The sequence below is a fragment of the Anabrus simplex genome, chromosome 2 (assembly GCF_040414725.1).
Source record: "Anabrus simplex isolate iqAnaSimp1 chromosome 2, ASM4041472v1, whole genome shotgun sequence".
Taxonomy (NCBI): Eukaryota; Metazoa; Arthropoda; class Insecta; order Orthoptera; family Tettigoniidae; genus Anabrus; species Anabrus simplex.
The window spans coordinates 353,179,858-353,202,146 of record NC_090266.1 but is presented as its reverse complement, the minus strand read 5'-3'; positions in this window follow the sequence as shown (position 1 = coordinate 353,202,146).

Genomic DNA, 22,289 nt, shown 5'->3' with positions numbered 1-22,289 from the left:
ATAACATATCGTAGCCCTGTTTATCTTAATCAGGAATTGGATCACTAAATCCGGAACAACTGAAACACCAACTCCGATCTCAGGCCTAGTAACACCTGCTGTTACACCTTGGTATGACTCACCTCGAATGAGGTAACCTACTGTAGCTGTGTGCATAGACACAAAAACATTATAGTCAAATATCAATGGTTTTCTTGCCATATGCTGTTTGGTAGCGTGCCTTCCATAATACGGAATCATGGATTCGTCAACGCGTAACAGCTTATCTTTGTTGAAAGGCCGTAACCTTGTATCATTGAACATTTTACGAAATGGTCCAACTTTTATCACAATTCGTCAGCATCACTGCGATATTCATAAGACGCAGTCACGGGTGCTCCACCAACTATCCTACTGACGGACTTCCTTTTGAGGGAAGAACCAATTTGGAAAATAAAGATGGCTGTGCAAAATATATCCTACTTACAAAGAGAAGACTAACTCAATAGATCGGAAAATAAGCGATCTATTTAATTGTATACATTTTTGTCAGACACTGAGAATATAAGTGCAAACACACCCTGGTCTTACGAATGCGGAATGGACAAGCTGTTGAGTGGTAACCTGATTGTCTGGTCCCTGCACCCTGTGAACTGAACGCAATTGCTCTCGCCTCTACTTCCACGTTGTTCTGTTAATTTAATTAAAAGTAAGCATTATTTTGCAATGGAATATGCCTAAGGTATTAGGACAGTTATTAATATAACATTATTAAATGGTCAAACACGATTGCAATGTATAAGGTTTTCAATTTAATGTGTGTACATTCCGTGCAATGATGTGCGCAGATAATCTCACATTTCATAAATGAGCTGGAAATGTTTCTTCGTACATTTTTTCTTGTCGTGTTATGTTTATCAATGATAACAGGCTCATAGAAAATTTAGGAGGCTTCTATATTCCATCTAGATATGAATTAGTACCCGGTAACTATGTCTTTGGAAGAGTAAGTGGACAGTTGCTCATGAAGGAATATCGAGTGCGTGGCGTTTTAGAAGTTCCTCACAAGTACACTTCTCTCAGAAACAATTTAGCTTACAGATATAATAGTTGTTTCAGTCTAATAATTATGGTTCGAAAGTTTATGACCTAAAGAAGTACAAAATATGCAAGCAAATATGCCCTAAAGATTAGTTAAATATGACCGAAAAGTTAAAATATGACTTACGAAATTTAGTGATTTATAGCAAATATGAAAGTATTACCACATGAAACGTTGTAAATACCAACAAGTCATTAGTGACAATACAGCAGACAGCTTAAATCGTGCAACTAACAGAGATGCAGTACGTTATTCTTTCAACATGCATTCACAATAAATAGTTTTACTGCCGATATCTTAATTCAGAGGCTTTAAAAGAGAGAACTGTTACGTCGGTAGGCCTACTGCAGATCCCTTCACCGAAATCTTTCATATAACTTCTTAACTTTGCATCTTCACTGCACTTCACTTTAGGTGAGTTAGGATTCATTGTATTAATAGAAGTGTGACCAATCTCCTGGAATTCGTTCATGTTGAAAGGGAAAGAGGGCTGTAACTGGTCCCGTCAAGGATATACTGAGCGATAGAAAACATGGAATTTCACTGTTTGCTAATTGCTTCTCAGCTAAATATATCTACTGAAATGACATCCTCCTCAATGATACGTCCGCAAGCACCTCCTTCTCGATATCAGGTCTTCTAAACCTGCTAATCGTCTATTCCGGGAAAAGAAGGAAAAAGTATTTCTACTACAGTATTTAAAAATCTCGCATTCGAAACCCGACGTAGATTACATGTACCTAGTTAAAAATGACGCCACAATTTAAGCAAAAATGATCAAATTATTACCAAAAATGAGCTTACATAACCAAAATGAGCAACATAAGTCTAAAACAATGAAAACGGCCGAAATATGCGCTTATATGTAACTTAAAATACCTTTAAACTGGGACAGGGACCCATCATTCACACTTATTTTTCAGATTTCTGGTTAAATGAGCTCAGTTGATAGATCTGATGTAAACTCCCCTTAAGTTGCGATGTTCGATGTTGAATCGTCTCATCGCTTTTCTATTTTATAAGAGAATTTTCAGAAGTATATGTTAGAGAGGTAGACCACGAGTTTCCAGTATATATGCACTTTCGAAGAAATATTTTGTGCATCAATAAATAAGCTGTCTGGTAATAAAGATCTCCCTCTACCACATTTGTTTACTATGATTACAGCAATTTATTGACTGCTGAAGCCGGAAGTGAAAAAAATAAAATGGTCATCAAAATGAACCAGTTTTATAGGAGTTAGAATTCCATACAATATTTGTAGCAAAACTTTTGTAAACAGTATTGTAATTGTAACTTAAAGCTTTTTAGTTTGTCCAACACACTAGTTCAATACAAAATATAACAATTAATCATACCTGAAACGATTAAACAAAGAATGACGTGTTTCCTTCTACAAGAACATCCACAGATTCTATCAATCACATAAATCATGCGAATATATGTACATTATTGTTTATGTTGCTTAAAACTATCATTGATTGAGATTGTTGTGATAATATGAACAAGTATTAACAAATAATGTTTGTATTAGTATTCAACCGACACCGTACTAACTTATTTAAATGTTTCTGTACTTATCTAAGCTGCCGAAATGAAATGAAATGGCGTATGGCTTTTAGTGCTGGGAGATCCCAGGACGGGTTCGGTTCGCCAGGTGCTGGTGTTTTGATTTGACACCCGGAGGCGACCTGCGCGTCGGGATGAGGATGAAATGATGATGACAACACATACACCCAGCCCCCATGCCATGGAAATTAACCAATGATGGTTAAAATTCCCGACCCTGCCGGGAATCGAACCCGGGAACCCCTGGGACCAAAGGCCAGCACGCTAAGCATTTAGCCATGGAGCCGGACTAAGTTGCCGAAAGGTAGTCCGTTGTCTTCAAATACTGTTTCCGGACTGTGGTCATAGAGGGGCTCAGTCGAAGTATTTTGTTTAAGTTGTACACTGTTATTTGGGAAGATGGGGGGGGGGGGGAGGGCTAGGAGCGAGAAGAGCATTATCGATCCCGCCCTCTATCCACTGGAAAGGGAACAGCAGGTTACTTGCTTCTTCATGTTATAATGTACCTTATGTACTATGGAGTAAATCTATTTTAATGATTTAGGTTAAATAAAATATGGAATTGAATTAGAGAGTATCTTTTAAGATGTTGTATTTAATGATAAATGATCATCTAAAGGATCGTCTCGGGTGGCGATAAACGGTGCGTAAATTCAAAGAATTTACTGCAGATGAGAATAACCTAGGCCACATTCCAGACATTGAACACAGAAAATGCATCCTATGCGATTCATAAAGCGCTATTTCAAGGAGTGTAAGTGTTGTCCAGGTGTAAATTAAGCACGGCGCATCGTAATGGGGAAGGGGACATTTTATAAGATTATAATATGTGGTGTTGGCTGGACTAGCTTCCGCTTTGTAAATTTCGTTTGATTCCTTCCATAATCAAAGATTTGTTTTTTCTATCGAAACTGTTCCATGTGAAGTGGTTCTGTCTATTGGACATGGGAGAGGTGAGTTGCTTCTTCATCTTGTAATGTTCCAATGCAATTTTGTGTATTAGGGAGAAATGCAAATTAATGAACTGATTAAAAATAGCATGGGAGTGAATTAGAGTTGTTGAAAGGTGATATTTTTAGTTATGAACCGTCATCTAAAGATCGTCTCGAGTGGCGAAGACGATTCGTAATTCAGACAATTTCCTACAGATAAAACTATCCTAACCCACATTCCAGACATTTAAGTCAGAGATTACCACCCATCAATCATCATCAAACATCTAAGATTTGCATTTAGGGTTGTCGTCCAGTGGACAGATTCCGTATCAGTTGAATACATTTATTTATAACTGTTTAGCTTGCTTTCTCTGAAGTATTTTCAACGAAATTGGAAATATATCCAATATGTGCCTTGATCATTTATTCCATTCCCTTACTCCTCATCCTATAAATTAATATTTTCACCAATCTGTCCTCTTGAATCCCAACTTTATCTTCATATTATGATCTTTCCTACTTTTAAATGCTCGACTGAAGCTCATACTTCTACTTATTTCATTCCACGCCAACTCAAAACTGACAGCTCGGTACATACCACATCTCGTCTTCTTACTACCATGTCTTCCCAGACCAAAGCCTGCAACATTTTATTAACACTACTCCTTTGTGAGATGTCACTTAGAACAAACCGTGCTGCTTTCCATTGAATTTTTCCAGTTCTTCTATCAAGTAGTCCTGGTGAGGGTCCCATACACTGGAGCCATACCGTAACAGTGGTCTTACTAGAGACTATTAGGCCCTCTCCTTTACAACCTTACTAAAACTCCTAAATACTCTCATAACCATGAGAAGAGATCTGTAAACTTCCTTAAGCAGCCCGTTAATATGATTACCCCAACGAAGATCATTCCTTACATTAACGCCCATATACTTAACTTCTTCCCCAGGAGGTGCTATCGACCATTCAACACAATAATTAAAACTGAGAGGACATTTTTCCCTTAGTGAATTTAACCAACTTAACTTTTCATCTCATTTACATTAATACCATTGTCTGCTGGCCATCTCACTACATTGTTTAAATCCCCCTGCAGTGGCTCAGAATCCTGCAACTCATTTACTACTCTGTACAGTAAAACACATCCTCAAATAACTTTATCTGGTATTCCAGATTTTTACTCACATAATTTATATATTTAAAAAAATATAAAGGTCCAATAGTACTGCCGTGCGGGAATCCTTAATCATTACAGGATCAGATAACGCTTCACCTACTCTACTTCTCTGAGTTCTATTTTCTAGAAAAGTAGCCAACCATTCAACCACTGTTTTGTCTAGTCCAATTTCCCGCATTTTCGTCAGTAATCTCCCATGATCTACCCTATCAAAAGCCTTGGATATGTCAATAGCGATACGGTTCATTTGACCTTCTGAATCTAAAATATCTGTTATATCTTTCTGGAATCCTACAAGTTGAGCTTCACTGGTATAATCTTCCCTAACCCGAACTGCCTTCTATCAAACCAGTTAGTAATTTGCATGCATGTCTTATATCATCAAAAGAGTGCTTTCCCAGAGCTTACAAACTGCACATGACATGCTGACTGGCCTGTAATTTTCCGCTTTATGTTTGTCACCATCTGCCTTATACACTCCCTTGCAACTCTCCATTCATTTGGTATAGCTTATTCATGCAAACAGTGATGAAATAATTATTTCACATATGGCACTATGCCCCAACCCATAGCCTTTAATATATCCTCAGGAATCTTGTCAACCCCAGCTGCCTTTCTAGCTTTCAAATTTTATATCTTTTAATAACTGTCTTTTTTGTCGTAGGTAAATTTTAATATTCCTCCGTTGTTAGTCGCCTCCTCTATAAGGACATTACCTTTATATCCAACTACCTTTACATATTGCTGACTGAATACTTCTTCCTTCCGTACGTCCTCGCAAATATACTCCCCCTGTTCATTAATGGTACCAGGAATGTCCTTCCTTGAACCTGTTTCTGCCTTAAAGTATCTATACATGTCCTTCCATTACTCCCTAAAATTCATGTGGCTCGCAATTATGTTTCCCATCATAATATCCTTACTGAATTTTACGCTGAATTCAATTTCGTCGTGAGCTCCTTCAATTTCTCCTTACTCCCGCAACCATTCCTAACTCTATTTCTTTCCAATGTTCACTTCCTTCTTAATCTCTTTACTTCTCTGTTATGATATAATAAGTCCTTACTATTCCTTATCACATTTAAAGGTACATATTTTTTTACACAACTCATCAATTTGTTTTTACTCCTCCCATAGGCTATTTACATTTTCCATTTATCATAATTGATTTTTAAAATTTTTCCAATTTCTCTCTTATCAATCATATGGTATTTCCGAACAGTTCTGACTTTACAACATTCCTTTCCAACACATATATTCTCAACTCTAACAAGGACAGCTTCACGATCACTTACATCATCTAGCACTTCAGTTTCCCTATAGAGCTCATCTGGTTTTATCAGCATGGCGTCTAGATAATTTTTAGTCTAGTTGGTTCCATCATTTTCTGATTCAGTTGTCCTTCCCATAATAACTTATTCACCATTATTTGTTGGTCATGCTTTCTGTCATTCGCATTCGCTTCCCTGTTAACGTTTGGCAAGGTCAGATCACCCGATACTATAAGGTTCCTCTCTGTATCGTTCCCCACATAGCCGATTATCTTATCAAATAATTCTGCATCAGCGTCAGTGCCAGCCTTCCCAGGTCTGTGCACCCCAAAACATCAAGTTTCCCATTGTCTTTAGGGGTAAGTCTCACACATGGAATTTAATGTTCCTCATCCTTAACTTCTTCGTGGTTTACAAATTCTTCTTTCATCAGTATAAATACTCCCCTTCCTATCGTTCCTAACCTGTCCCTACGATAAGCACTCCAGTTCCGTGAGAAAATTACCGCATCCATAATATCACTTCTCATCATGATTCAATTCCTATTACAATAGCTGGTAAGTATATATCTATCAAATTACTTAATTCTACTCCCTTCTTCACCATACATCCACAGTTTAACACTAAAATATTTATGCTCGACTTCATGCTTCCTATACTGTAATCACCACTCCCTCGTCCACCCCGTTATCCTGAATGTACCTTCCTATAACTCTTCCAAACAAACCTCCTAGCTTATATGTACCATTGCGGTTCAAGTGAAGGCCATCTGAGCTTAGATTACTATCTCCTACCCACCCATTAGGATCTACAATCCTCACTCTCAGTTTCCCACATACCTATTCCAAAGTCTCATTAAAAATCCCCAGTTACACTCCATTCAGTATCCTTCCTACACAGTATCCCACAGGTAACAATCTCTGCTTCCTTAAACTGCTTCCGTGTTGCCGTAACCAGATCCCAACATCTCCAACTATGTTAGTACCATTTCCTGCTTGTCTTACTTTGTTGGTACTAACATGGAGAATTAGCACCTTCTCCTTACCCTCCACCTTCCCTTTTGTATTCATCAACATCTGCCTTAACCTAATTATTAGATAACACTCTAGCCTGATTCCTTTCCCTCCATATACTTTCACCACATGCCTGACAATTGAGTCACACATGATGAGAGCCTCAATCCCACCGCCATTAGATCCCCTCCACTTCTGGTCCCCCTTAATTTCCCTGACGCCTACAGCACTCAATTCCTCCTCCCTTTTTTCCCTCTCACTACCCTGTTCTCTCTATTCCTATCTTGTGCTCTACGTTACCTTTCGCTATGGGATTCGTTGAGAGCTAAAGCAAAAATTGTAAATGTTGTCCAGATGTTACGTAAGTAGCGCGAAGAGAGTTGGAATGTTTTAAATGTGTATGGTCATTCAGGTTGGTTACGTTAGCTTTTATTGGCTATGTAAATTTCGATTGGTTCCCTAATATTCATAGATTACTTTTATTTTCGATGTGTAAAATTTCTCGATCTCTGCTGATGTCTGTGAAATGGTGTGAACTGTCATGTGTGTGCTCTCCGAAGGCTGAATGCCAATTGTATCTCATCGCGTTTTTGTGCTCTTGGTATCTTAAGTGGGAATTACGTGTACGGAATTTAGTCTGTTTACAACTGCTGTGATTTTGTGACATCATTATCGCATATTCATAATACATATCTGCTCCATTATAAGATTCGTTTAGAATGCTGCCCAGTTAATAAAATGTTTTCGAAGTTATTTAGAAAAATGTTGGCTATTATACCCCATAAGGGTGAGCCCATGGCAAACCCTTCTTTTTGAAAATAGATTTTTTTCGTTGAATATAAAGCAATTTTGTTTTTTATATTGTTCAAAGAATGTTAATAATCTCCTTTGTTTCTTGTAGTGAAGTGTTTTCTTTTAGATGATTTTCTATCATTTTAATGGATTAATCTCTTCGTACATTGTTGTACAAGTTGGTGGTGTCAAAAGATATCATTCGTGTTCTTTCTGCCATTTTTAGTTTATTTAGTTCTTTAATTAGTTACCGGCTCTTTTAATTGACCTATCTTCTTTAAGTGAATTTTATTTTTTTATTTTAAAATTTGGTCGAGTTATTTCCTTGGATTGTAGCTTGGCGCATCTTTAAAATTTACTCTTGGTCTACCGGGACACAATTTTTGTGTATTTAGAATAGGGGTTTTAGTGTGGGGAGTTTGGGATTTTTGATGGTAAAGCTTTCTTTTCTTGTCTTGTGAGAAAAAAGTTCTGTTTTCTTGATAGGTTGTTTTATTTCGTTTTGAATGTCATTTGTGAGGTTGCGTTGTAGCTCTTGAATTTAGTTGTTGAAGATGAATGATATTGTTTTAATTTTGTACTCGTGTTTCTCCATATTTGACTGTTGTGTTCCCTTTATCTGCTTTTGCGACGAATATGTTGCCGTTTTCTAATTTTCTTCTTAACTATTTTCAATGTCGAGTATTGAGTTGCACAATTCGGACGTTTGGTGGAATTTTCTTGTGTGACTATTTTAAGGGTTTCCTTAGTGGCTACGTTTTGTATTATTTATCTTTTTGGTCTGGGTATGTTGTCACAAACAATTTCTACGTCAGTGATTACCTGTCTTATATTATTTACGTTATATCGTTTCCGGCAATTGAGCTTGAGGCTTTTTTTCTAGCAGATTTCTTCCTTTCCTCCTTCCTTTCTTTCTTTCTTTATTTCCTTCTTTCTTTGAAAAGGTAATGTTTGATCTATTAATAAATCTAGGGTGAAAATGAGCGATTGTTCGTGGTGTGGGTTAATGTAGTCATGATGACCTAGTTCGTGAACCATAGGCAACGGCTGAGTGGCCTAGTAGGAGGTCCTGAGAGTCGGGTTACAAGTTGCTACGGAATGAGAGTGGGCATCTCGGACATATTCTGAGGCATGGCCCTCGTTTTGCTCAGGCGGCCTGGACTATACAATACACCAGCGGTCCCTAACCCGTTAGAGGAGAGATCCTCAATTGGACTATGTGTAAGTAGGGTAGCATCCTGCGTCAGGAATTTACCGCACTCAGAATTCTTCAAGCAAGCCTCGACCTATAGGAGTAACGGAGTCCTTCTCCCATTGACAGGCGAGGGAATCCTTGTAAACAGCTTGGCGAACGAAATAGAATTCCATGGGGAGCTATCGATACTAATGGGGCTTATAGAAGAAAGAAAATAGAACTAGCTGAGTCAGCAAAGAGGATGCATCTGGATGTGCTGAGAGTAAGTGATATTAGGGTAAGAGGATATGACGAGGAAGATATAGGAGATTATAAAGTGTACTTGACGGCTGTTAAAAAGGGAAGGACAGAGTGTGGGGTAGTGATTTTCATTAGGAACACTACTGCACGCAACATAGTTTCTGTTAAGCACGTAAATGAGCGAATGATATGGGTTGATTTAGCCGTTGGTGGAATTACGACGATAATTGTCCCAGTGTATTAACTGTATGAGGATGAAATTGACAAATTTTATGAAGCATTGAGTGGCATCGTAGTCAGGGTCAACAGAAGGGATAGGATATTGCTAATAGGGGAATTAAATGCGAGAGTTAGAAATAGAACTGAAGGATTCGAAAGGGTGATTGGTAAATGTGGGGAAGATACGGAAGTTAATAGGAGCCAGTATGGGTTTATCAGTTATGAATACATTCCTCGTTATTCACCGCTACACGTCGGAGAGTAGGAGAAAGAGTTACATAAAAGACTATATCTTAACCGACTTCGAAATCAGGAAATCTGTTAGGAATGTACGGGTTTTCCGGGGATTTTTCGACGATACAGACCACTATCTGATCTGTAGTGAACTAAGAATATCTAGGGCTAGGATAGAGAAAATTAAATCTGTCTGCAAATGAATAAGGTTAGAAGATCTCCAGGACGAGGATATTAGACAGAAGTACATGGATACAATTACTGGGAAATTCTGAACAGTGGACAGTAGCAGGTTCAGGATATGGAAGGAGAATGTGTGATATTTAGGACTGAGCAGCTTGTAAACGTAAAAAGAATGCTTATCAGAAATGCCTCCAAATAAGGGCTGATGCAGACAGGAAATTGTACGTAGATGAAAGAAGCAGAGCGAAACAAATAGTTGTTGAATCCAAAAAGAAGTCGTGGGAAGATTTTGATAATGACCTGGAAAGGCTAGATCAAGCAGCAGGGAAACCTTTCTGGACAGTAATAGATAATCTTAGGAAGGAAGGGTAAAAGGAAATGGATAGTGCTTTGGGTAATTCACGTGAACTCATAATTGATCCCACGGAATCACAGGACATGTGGAGGGAATGTTTTGAAAATTTCCTCAACGTAAAAGGAAATAAACCTGGTGGTGTCGCGAACAACCGAGCTCATGGGGAGGAGGAAAATGATGTTGGTGAAATTACGCTGCAGGAAGTGGAAAGGGTGGTAAATAAACTCCATTTTCATAAAACAGCAGGAAGAGATAAATATTGGACCTGAAAGGGTGAACTATAGTGGGAAGGCAGGGATGAAATGGCTTCATAGATTAATGAGATTTGCATGGGGGTTTGGTAAGGTACCTTCAGATTGGACAAAAGCAGTAATTGCACCTATCTACAAGCAAGGGAACAGGAATGATTGCAACAAATATAGAGGTTTCTCATTGATTAGTATACCAGGCAAAATATTCACTGGCATCTGGGAAGGGAGGATGCGATCCGTGGTTAAGAGAGAGTTGGATGAAAACCAGTGTGGTTTCAGACCACAGAGGGGCTGTCAGGATTAGATTTTAAGTATGCGACAGGTAATTGAACAAGGCTACGAACGGAATAGGCAGTTATATTTATGTTTCGTAGATCCAGGGAAAGCATATGACAGGGTGCCGAGGGAAAAGATGTCCGCCATACTGGGGGACTATGGTATTAATTGTAGATTATTAAAATCAATCAAAGGCATTTATATTGCTAATTGGGGTGCGGTGAGTATTGATGGTAGAATGAGTTCTTGGTTCAGGGTACTTACAGCGTGTAGACAAGGCTGTAATATTTCGCCTTTGTTGTTCGTAGTTTACATGGATCATCTGCTGAAAGGTATACAGTTACAGTGAGGGATTTAGTTAGGTGGAAATGTAGTAAGCAGTCTGGCCTATGCTGGCGACTAGGTCTTAATAGCAGATTGTGTCGAAAGCTTGCAGTCTAATATCCTGCAACTTTAAAATAGGTGCAATGAATATGTTATGAAAATTAGCCTTTCGAAGACTAAATTGATGTCAGTATGTAAGAAATCAAAGAGAATTGAATGTCAGATAGGTGATTCAAAGCTGGAACAGGCAGGTAATTTCGAGTATTTAGGACGTGTGTTTTCCCAGAATGGCAAGAAAGTAAGTGAGATTTAATCAAGTTACAATAAAGCTAATGCAGTGAGCTCGCAGTTGCGATCAACAGTATTTTGTAAGAAGGAAGTCAGCTCCCAGACGAAACTAACTTTACATCGGTCTGTTTTCATACCAACTTTTCTTTATGGGAACGAAAGCTGGGTGGACTCAGGTTATCACATTCATAAGATACAAGTAACAGACATGAAAGTAATGAGGATGATTTGTGGTACAAACAGGTGGGAACAACGGCACGAGGATACTCGGAATGAGGAGATGAAGGCTAAGTTAGGAAATAACTCTATGAAGCTGTGCACATAAACCAGCTTCGGTGTTGGAGTTATGTGTGGGGAATGGAGGAGGATAGGTTACCTAGGAGAATAATGGACTCTGTTATGGAGGGTAAGAGAAGTAGAGGTAGACCATGACGGCGATGTTTATACTCAGTTTACCGAGCTCTATAGCTGCAGTCGCTTAAGTGCGGCCAGTATCCAGTATTTGGGAGATAGTAGGTTCGATCTCCACTGTCGGCAGCCCTGAAAATGGTTTTCCGTGGTTTCCCATTTTCACACCAGGCAAATGCTGGGGCTGTACCTTAATTAAGGCCACGGCCGCTTCCTTCCCACTCCTAGCCCTTTCCTGTCCCATCGTCGCCGTAAGACCTATCTGTGTCGGTGCGACTTAAAGAACAACTAGCAAAAAAAACTATACTCAGTTTCTAACGATTTAAGATTAGAGGTATAGAATTAAATGAGGCCGCAGCACTACTTGCAAATAGGGGATTGTGGCGACGTTTAGTAAATTCACAGAGGCTTGCAGACTGAACGCCGAAAGGCATAAGAGTCTATAATGATGTATGTATGTATGTATGTATGTATGTATGTATGTATGTATGTATGTATGTGTTTATGTATGAAAATTAGCGAGCTTTTCGTGATTTTTGTTTTCTGTTTGTTGATTAGGTTACATATATTATTGCCGATGACCTTCTGTTTTCCAATTGCTTTCCTTTTTAATGTAATCGAATAATAAATTAGAGTAATATGCCCATTGAGTGAAGTACCAAAATTTGCTTAGGTTTAAATGGATACCTAGAATTTGTTTGTTGATTTCCTGTTTTCTTTTGTGTACGCGATTTTAATTGGTTTTTGATCCAAAATAACTGTGATTGGGACGTTAACGTCATACGTGCTTGGCAGCTAGCTTCAATTCTAGGCATTTCTTATAAAATGTAATTGATTTGTCATGGTATATGATTTTGATTTTAAGCGACTTGAGCTTTTTGGCTTCGTTATTTGCCTGAGTGGCCGAATAATTTGTTAAGAAGGAAGCCATATTTTCCAGTGTTGACTCAGTCAAATGCAAATTGAAGCTTTCCAGTCTGTTATTATATTAGTCACTGAACATTAGTTCAATATAGAATACAACATTATAACTTACCTGCAAAAGCTACTGTGCCGCACCAAGCCTACCTTGGTGATGCATTTCCTTTATTTTTACTTCTCCTTGACTGTCGTTGTTGCCATTAGCGATAACATTACCAAAATGTGACTTGAAACTTATAGCTCCTCCTTGAAGGTGGCGCTCTAGACATCTGTGTTGTGATTCAGTCTGTCTCTCGCTTCCCAAGTGTTAAGTTAGTCTGCTCGTGAAACCAACAATGGAGGGATCAAAAATGATGAGCAAAGTGGGATTTAAAATGTGCTTCTTGATCTGCGAATTGCTCCTATCTTGGATTTAGTTGTTTCAACGCTCGGCTCTCTGCTGGGAGTCATTATTCTGATTGACGTAAATATTTTGAGATTCCGGATGCGCTGCTCCCTGGTATTTAATTTTATTTCATTTCACGTGCCATAGTTACAAATGTGATTACATTTCTGTAGTCCTTTATTACCTGTCCTTTCGAGGTTTTTAGTTAATTTATTTTGTGCGTGTGTGTTTAAATGTTATCTTTGTTTATGTGCATACGCGCGAGAGCGGAGAGTGGTATCTACCTATCCGTTTTTTTGGGTCTGTGTGTTTGTGGGTTTAGGGGCCATGCACTTCTGTTTTCTCGTCGTTTTGAATGATGGTTGAGCGTTGGTATGTTGTGTGATTTGATGCTGCGGGGTTTGATCCATGTTTGTCCACGTGAGGCAGTTTGGATGTGCCGGGCGGCGGGTCGACGAGGGTTGTGCGATTATATCTGGATCACCCTCGCCTATTTTTGCAGCGGTGTTCGGGACGGGGTCGTGGGTCCATGATGTCCGTCGCCATACTGCGCAAACGTGTGTGTCGCCTGCCTTGGCACGCCGACCTGGTCTGGGTCGATTTATATATTGGGTCTCTGTTCTTTACCGTATGTGTGTGTGTGTGTGTGTGCCTGCCTGTGCTGTCTGCCTGAGTGCGGTTTGTGGTGCTCTCCGTATCTCGTAATTTTGATTTTGATTTTTTTCTTTTTATTTTCTGCTTTCGTTTTGTTTGGCCGGTTTGGGCCTGTGATGTGCTGTTTTTTTTATTTCTAAGCCTTTATCTGCTCTATTGTCGGCGCTTGTGATATGTTTTTGTAACTGTGGCAACATTTTCTTGAATTTTGATTCTGCTCCTGTGGGAGGCTGTGTTTTTTGCATTGTTGTTGTGACGCGCTAACATCGAGTTGACACTCGTTTGGAGCACGGGAATACTAACTTTTGATATGTGAGCGGTTCGTAATCATATGATTATATTACCCCATGGTGGTTCCATTTTCTGGTAACGTGTTCCGCGTCACATTTTCATTCATTTTCGAAGTAAGTCTGTATTCTTATTTGGTCGTAGTGAATTGAACTGGGCGACTGTGTGCACTCTCGCCAAGAAATACAGAAACCTACTAAGTTGTTGAACATGGTCCTACCATATATGCATTTTACCTGCAGTTATGTAAGTAACTTTTCAAAGCAGCGTCCCATTTTCTTGTTTTCATTTTAGTATTGTGTGTGTTGATATTAAACCTCGTTTTTGATCCATTCTTTTATTCATGGGGTTATGGGTTCTTGCCTTTCCGTCCTTCTCTCCCGTTTTTATCTACGCGCTGGTCCAGCTCCGAACTGTCTTAGTTCGTTCCAGTCCATCCATGGCAATTTATGAAGTGAGGTAAGTGAGGTGGGTAATTGTGGTTATGTCTTGTATCTTGATATGTTATTGTAGCGGGTGGTGTGTGTGTGAGTACACACTATTAAACAAAGAATGGCCTGCTTCGTTCTACAAGAACGTCCTCAGATTATGTTACTCACTAACTCATAGTTACACAATACAGCCAATAATTTCGGCAGATGGACAACTCCTGCCGAAGTTGCTAATGGTGTTGCAAGAGAAAAATGGCAAATTTGGTCCTAATATAGAAAAAACTATTTACCGCACCAAATGTGTACACTTTGCCTTCATAGTCTGGAAAACTGACTAAAGAACTTGTACAGAAATGGTTACGGGATGTTTATTGTGATCTAGTACCAGAGTGCAGTCTTTTAGTTCTCGATTCCTGGACCGGACAGAAAGAAGAAAATATTTTAAATGCTAAAATTGGGAGTAAGAAAATCATTCCGAAAGGAGCCGCTGGACTTATCCAGCCGTTAGATGTTTTGGGCTTCCGCATTTGGAAGCAATTTATACGTATTTTGTACGATTTAATTTTGTTAAACTCGTTAGAAATCAAGGTACATTTAAGGAACAACATTTTGAAAGTGCAACCTTTGACGCACAACCAGTTCTCCTCTCCGCGTTTTCGTAGCATGTGCCAGTGCAGTTGGTACAAATGTGGCTATGTTAACAAGAAACCTTCACAATTTATTAAGCCAGTCGATTATTGTTTCAAAGAAGAGCCTTCCTATAATCAATGTAATACTTGTGAAAGCGACAGCGCTGCAAGATATGCATGGTGCACACAGTATCTGTGCCTTGCACACCTTTTTGTAAACAATCACTATTGCACTAATTACAACGAGTAACAAGAACTCGGGCGTGAATTCTTCAAGCCTTATTGGCATCGTTGTTCAAACATCGTCCTTTGTACACTTGTTTCATGTGCTGTTTTCACATTTACGTTTTGCACATCTAATCGGGAAGTTAAGGGGGAACGCGCTAACTATACGCTGCCAGGCTGCTGGCGCACCTCAACACAGCTCGGTTGGCTCACGTTCGCTGCTTCGCTCCTCCCTACCTCTCCGCCAAACCCCGATACTCCCGCGGCACTTCTAATTTTACGACTATTTATTTGTTCTATTTTGGCGTTTAAACTTGCGCTGGGGACGTGCAGTTTACACCTTAGCATTCTACTGCCTCCCACGAATATTCCTACGAAATTTCAACCGAATCCGAGTGAAGCACATGTATGTGTTCCCTCGTTAGACTTAATAGAAGAAAACTTAAAAAAACAAGATAGACTAAGCCACATAGAAATTAATGAAACGATAAACTTATTAAGTCTAATAGTAGACAAAAATTACTTCACTTTCAATGGAAAGTACTACCAGCAAAACACAGGTTTACCAATGGGGGTCCACTACCAGGATTCTTAGCTAACATTTATTTTAAAAACCTTGAGAAAACAATATTGGACATATTGTAGCCGTGTGGGATGGGTCGTCTCATAATTTGATACAAAATATGTAAATTAATAGAACAGTGACATATAGATATAGTGATAAGTTTACTATTGTTGTGTATTACCCTCCTTATTGCCTTTTTTTCTGACGATATGGAGAAAATACCAGACCCTGTGAGTATAAACCAGCCTTGTGTTGATCAACAAAACGTTTCGAGCTAGAAACTACGGCTGGCGGAAATATTGCGACACCTGTCAGTATACTTGGGACAACTTGGAGCCAGCGAGCTTATGTAGAAACAATGGCTGCTTTATTTCGTTGTCGCAAGGTTTGGCAAGTTGAGAGGCTTATCGGGACAATGTATACGAAATACCCACTCCACGAGTAATAGAAAGGGGGAAAATCGCCACAAAGGAGCTAATTGATACCAGGAAGTAGAGGCTGTTATTTCTGGACAAGGCCATTCACAGTACGACACAGGTTCTCAGAAATGTCGCAAAAAATTTCCAGAGCCCACATGTATATTTGTTGTCAAGTTGGCGATGGGAAATATTTAAAAGAACCGCCTCAATTTTGGCCAATTACAAAATTCTTGGTCAGCTACAGGTACGATAGCTTGACGAAGCAAAACATGAACTCCGCCTATCTTCTAAATTAATTATCATTAAAATTATAAACCACAGAAATTCAAATGTGGGAATTTTAGGAGATAATCCCAACATTGATTGATAATAAGTTTGACGAATTAAGGTATCAACTTCTAGGAATTAATCCCCGCGGGATTGCTATTGGTCAGGACGAGACCACGCCAACAGGGACACGATCAGCGCGCGAAATATGGAGGACAGAAATCCATTAATATCTTCCTAATCTACGATCGAATTTGGTTGATATTACGACGTGTGAGTGTTTATTATTAGACCGTTCAGTGGCATAATTTAGGACATTCATGTCGGCTTACAAATGCTGATTTCAGGAAACTACACCCACTCCATCGAGGTTGGCCTCTGATGATCCGAACGGAGAGCCCGGCATCTATAAATACGATGGACTGGAACAACGAGACACCACAAGACATAGAATCAGCAGTACTACGGCTAAATCGAAACACAATATTAGGAGGTGACCTAAATTCGAAACACGCCAGCTGGGGCTGCCTGTGTCCTAACTCAGCAGGCACAAGGCTGTAGAACCACATGTTATCCCAGGACTATGTGTTAACAGCCCCCAGCGAGCCCACATTCAATGCACCAAATACTCAGGTTTCCGACATACTAGACATAGCCCTACAGCGACATATTCCTCAAGGGCATTGCATAACAGTAATGAACGACCTAGGGTCGAGGCACCAACCAGTGCTATTTACGCTGAATGCGAACCAAGAGGAATACGAGAATATGAATATGAGCATAACCCCAAGCGCCGCTCGATAGCTGCAGTCGCTTAAGTGCGGCCAGTATCCAGTATTCGGGAGATAGTGGGTTCGAACCCCACTGTCGGCAGCTCTGAAGATGGTTTTCTGTGGTTTCCCATTTTCACACCAGACAAATGCTTGGGCTGTACCTTAATTAAGGCCACGGCCGCTTCCTTCCCATTCCTAGCTCCTTCCTATCCAATCGTTGCCATAAGACCTGTCTGTGTCGGTGTGACCTAAATCCACTAGCAAAAAAAGCTGAAGTTATAGCAGACTCACTGGAAGCGACTTTTACACCCAATGAGGAACTGTCCGATCCCGCTTTCATTAGACGAACAGAGGCAAATGTAGGGGAATTCCTTGCAAACGCACCTAAGCCTGAGGTTAAGAAGACTAATATACACGAAATTAAGTGAATAATAGGTCACACTAACCCAAAGAAAACACCCGGCCCAGACGAGATCCAAAACATAATACTCAAGAAACTAACTCAGAGAGCCCTCACACTACTCACCACGATATGTAATGCAATGTTCCATTTGCAGCACTATCCTGAGCAGTGGAGAAAGGCGAGAATCCTTGTGTTTGGGAAACCAGGCAAAGAAAAATTCCGATCCAAATAACTACAGACCCATCAGCCTACTGGACGCCCTCAGCAAAATATTCGAGAAAATACTACTGAAAAAGCTAGTAGCACATATCAAGGAGAAAGGAATCATTCGAAACGAACAACTCGGTTTTAGAAATGGCCACTTCGCCCCGCAACTACTTAGCCGGTTCGTCGAACAAGTGACCATCGGATTGAACAAGTGGAGGGAAACCGGCACGGTATTCCTTGATATCCACAAGGCATTTGATAAAGTGTGGCGCGAAGGCCTATTAGCGAAATTAATAGACCACGAATTCCACCCAGCGTACATTAATTAAATCTTACCTAGAAGGCCGAGAGATCCAAGTAGATGTTCACAACACACTGTCAAGCACGCGGACGATTAGGGCAGGTGTAGCCCAAGGGTCACTAATAGGCCCAATCCTGTTCGTCCTATTCACAAACGACATGCCAACAGCGGAACTCACTACCACGCACCTCTACGCTGACGTCACTGCCATCACAGTACAACACCCTCAGCTAGCGTGCACCCGAAAGAGGCTGCAAGTAGCACTGCGAATTCTCGAGCCCTAGCTAACTAAATGGATAGTCAAGGTCAATGTTGACAAATGCCAATCTGTGTTGTTCACTCGAAAGAACAGACGCGCACACAGGCCAGTCAACATCAAACCGCTCAAGTTATTAATCAAGATATAGCATGGCACGACAAAGCCAAGTACCTCTGAGTTGTTCAAGATAGGAAGCTAACCATGCTACATCACATTAAAGACATCCAGCGAAAAACACACATAAGACTACTACAGCTCTATCCTATACTGAATAAAAAATCCAGTATTAACACGAGAGCAGCAACCAACATGTATAAGGCCCTAATAAGGCCAATAATCACATACGTAGCGCCCGCATGGGGTCACACTTCTATGATGAACCTGGATAAGCTGGAAGTAGTACAAAATAAATGCATTCGAGCAGCAGCTAGACTCCCATTTGACACATCAATACGCCACCTACGCAAAATTGCGAAAGTCAGCTCGATAAGGCAACACATATGTAAAGAAACACTCCGAATGTATGCGAAGTCATGGGGTAATAAGATCAACCCACTAGTCAGTGGGATAGGACGTTACGACGTCGACCTGTACACTAAACACCCCACTCCGAAACACATTCTGTTCAGCCACAGGGATAAGAGGCCGGAGGTCCCAAAACAACCCCCCTCATAAACTGACACCCACTCAACATCCCGCACACTGCATCACTTATACATATGTACATGTTTATTATGTCTGCTATGTAACAGGGAAGCAAGTGACTAAGGATTGAGAGAAGAATTTCAAACGACGAAGGCAACACAGCCATATAATAAGAGACGACCCAATCCACCTCCGCCCCCCCACCAGTGACAAGAGAGTGGACAGGAAGCCCACCTCTCCAATTATAACTTTCCAACTATTGTTTACATTGTTTTCCTTACAGGACACGAGAGTGAAAAGCAGCCCGCACTCTACTGAGAAGTGTAAAAATGTATAAATGTATGTATATAGTTACAGATTGCAGTGACAAGTGTGTGCCACCAACACTGCAAAGAAGGGAGGTCATCAGGCGAAAGAGAAGAAGCCCCTTACTCTAAGAAAGGCTTGGCTCTATTTCCCCTTCTCGTCAAAGGAGACTTGGCAACAGGGATCGCTGCTTGCTGGACCAAGGGACTAACACTGTGGCCCAAAGCCCAGACGCTAGCGAACCCGAGCCGCACCATGCAGTGACAAGAAGGATCCCCATAATAATTGACAAACGCAAGGAAAATGGTTATGACTGCATGACACATATTCATATATAACACAACTTCTCGACTTTTCCAGCCCACATTCTTGCATGTGCTATCAAAGGACGTCAGGTTTTACTTGTAGGCGATTAAAGAATCAAGTGGATAGAAAGTGCAAGGTAGCTAAGGAAGAATGGCTGAAGGAGAAGTGCATGTCGAAGGCTGTATGGTCCTGGGAAAGGTTGATGCTGCATACTGGAAAATCAAGGAAACCTTTGGAGAAAGGAAATCTAGGTGCATGAATATTAAGAGCTCAGATGGAAAACCACTTCTAGGGAAAGAAGACAAAGCAGAAAGATGGCAGGAGCATAAACAGTTGAATCAAGGTAAAGATGTAGATAATTTGGTTCTGGAACATGAAGAGGCTGTTGATGCTGATGAAATGGGAGACCCAATTTTGAGGCCAGAGTTTGACAGAGCTGTGAGTGACCTAAATAGGAAAAAGGCACCTGGAATTGATGATATCCCCTCTGAATAATAATAATAATAATAATAATAATAATAATAATAAAAATAATAATAATAATAATAATAATAATAATAACGAGAATGTGGTCGCCGTGAGTCGGCTTGTTTCTGAACTACAGCTTAGATTTCCTTTTGAAGCTTACGTTCATAAAAGTGCTACTGGGACCACGGACGGTAAATGACATAAGTATGTGAGATTAGTGGTAAACCTTCCGATACTTTCATTGTCGCCTTGACAGTGGTAAAGAATACGTTAAGCTTTAATTTGACGGGCAATTCCTGGCAGCCCCGTGAATCTGGATGTGTAAGCTAGGGTTTGTCCGTCTAATTTATTCCCGTTTTAGTCAAGATAACATTTCCGAGATAGGTATCCGGGCTATCTGAGTTGTAAATATCCGAAGGTGACTCATCGAATGGAACGTGGAGACGAATGTAATTCAGGTTACAATCGTGCTCACATCTCCTCAAATGGTATTCCAGGTCTTCATATCCAAGCATACGCATATTGGTACGATTCCCATGGATCGGCTGTTCTACCTCAGACATTTCGTCCGCACCATCCGTGTAGTGAGGTAGAACGATACGGTGCAATTCTTTTTCAGGCTTGTAAGTGTGTTGTACCTAAGGATGTCAGTAATTCACGTTGCCAAATGAAATAAATAAATTGCTCCTTGTTGCAATTTCAAAAGGAAACAGTTACCATATCTTTTTTGTAGATAGTCAGTTATGTCCATGGAAATCAATTCTAGTACTTACCAGTCCTATCGTGGAGTCCTTTATTTGTGTGTCCACGAATGAGCCCTTCCCCTACCTTAATTTACATGCCCCGTTCATCCCTGTGTGATTCCTGCGCCTTATATTTGTATATTGATTTTTATTAAATGTTTATTAAAGAACCGGCCACCCCTGATATTATAGCTAGCTTGGGGCTAAGAGGGTGAGCGGGTGCAATACATCAGAAGGAAATAAAATTACGGGTCCGTTATGTTGACGACACGGTAGTATTTTAAATTGAGACCTCATTACTCCCAAAACACTTCTGGGATGTTTAAATTTGCTTGACAGCAACATCAAATTCACTATGGAAAAAGAAAACGATAAAAAGTTAAATTTCTTGGCCCTGTCATTAACAAAAATCAACAATAGGATAGATTTCGATATTTTAGGAAACCCACACAGTCCATCACCACCATCAACAAAAACTCCAACCACCCAGAAACTCACAAACAAGCAGCTTACAACAGCTATATTAATATACACTGACTGACAGAGCAAATGCAACACCAAGAAGGAGTGGTTCGAAAGGGATGAAAGTTGGGGAAAAAACAGAGACGGCACGGACGAATAATTGATGTTCATTTCAAACCGATATGCAGGTTACACAATGCGCACGGCATCGACTCAGTAGGATGTAGGACCACCGCGAGCGGCGATGCACGCAGAAACACGTCGAGGTACAGAGTCAATAAGAGTGCGGATGGTGTCCTGAGGGATGGTTCTCCATTCTCTGTCAACCATTTGCCACAGTTGGTCGTCCGTACGAGGCTGGGGCAGAGTTTGCAAACGGCGTCCAATGAGATCCCACACGTGTTCGATTGGTGAGAGATCCGGAGAGTACGCTGGCCACGGAAGCATCTGTACACCTCGTAGAGCCTGTTGGGAGATGCGAGCAGTGTGTGGGCGGGCATTATCCTGCTGAAACAGAGCATTGGGCAGCCCCTGAAGGTACGGGAGTGCCACCGGCCGCAGCACATGCTGCACGTAGCGGTGGGCATTTAACGTGCCTTGAATACGCATTAGAGGTGACGTGGAATCATACGCAATAGCGCCCCAAACCATGATGCCGCGTTGTCTAGCGGTAGGGCGCTCCACAGTTACTGCCGGATTTGACCTTTCTCCACGCCGACGCCACACTCGTCTGCGGTGACTATCACTGACAGAACAGAAGCGTGACTCATCGGAGAACACGACGTTCCGCCATTCCCTCATCCAAGTCGCTCTAGCCCGG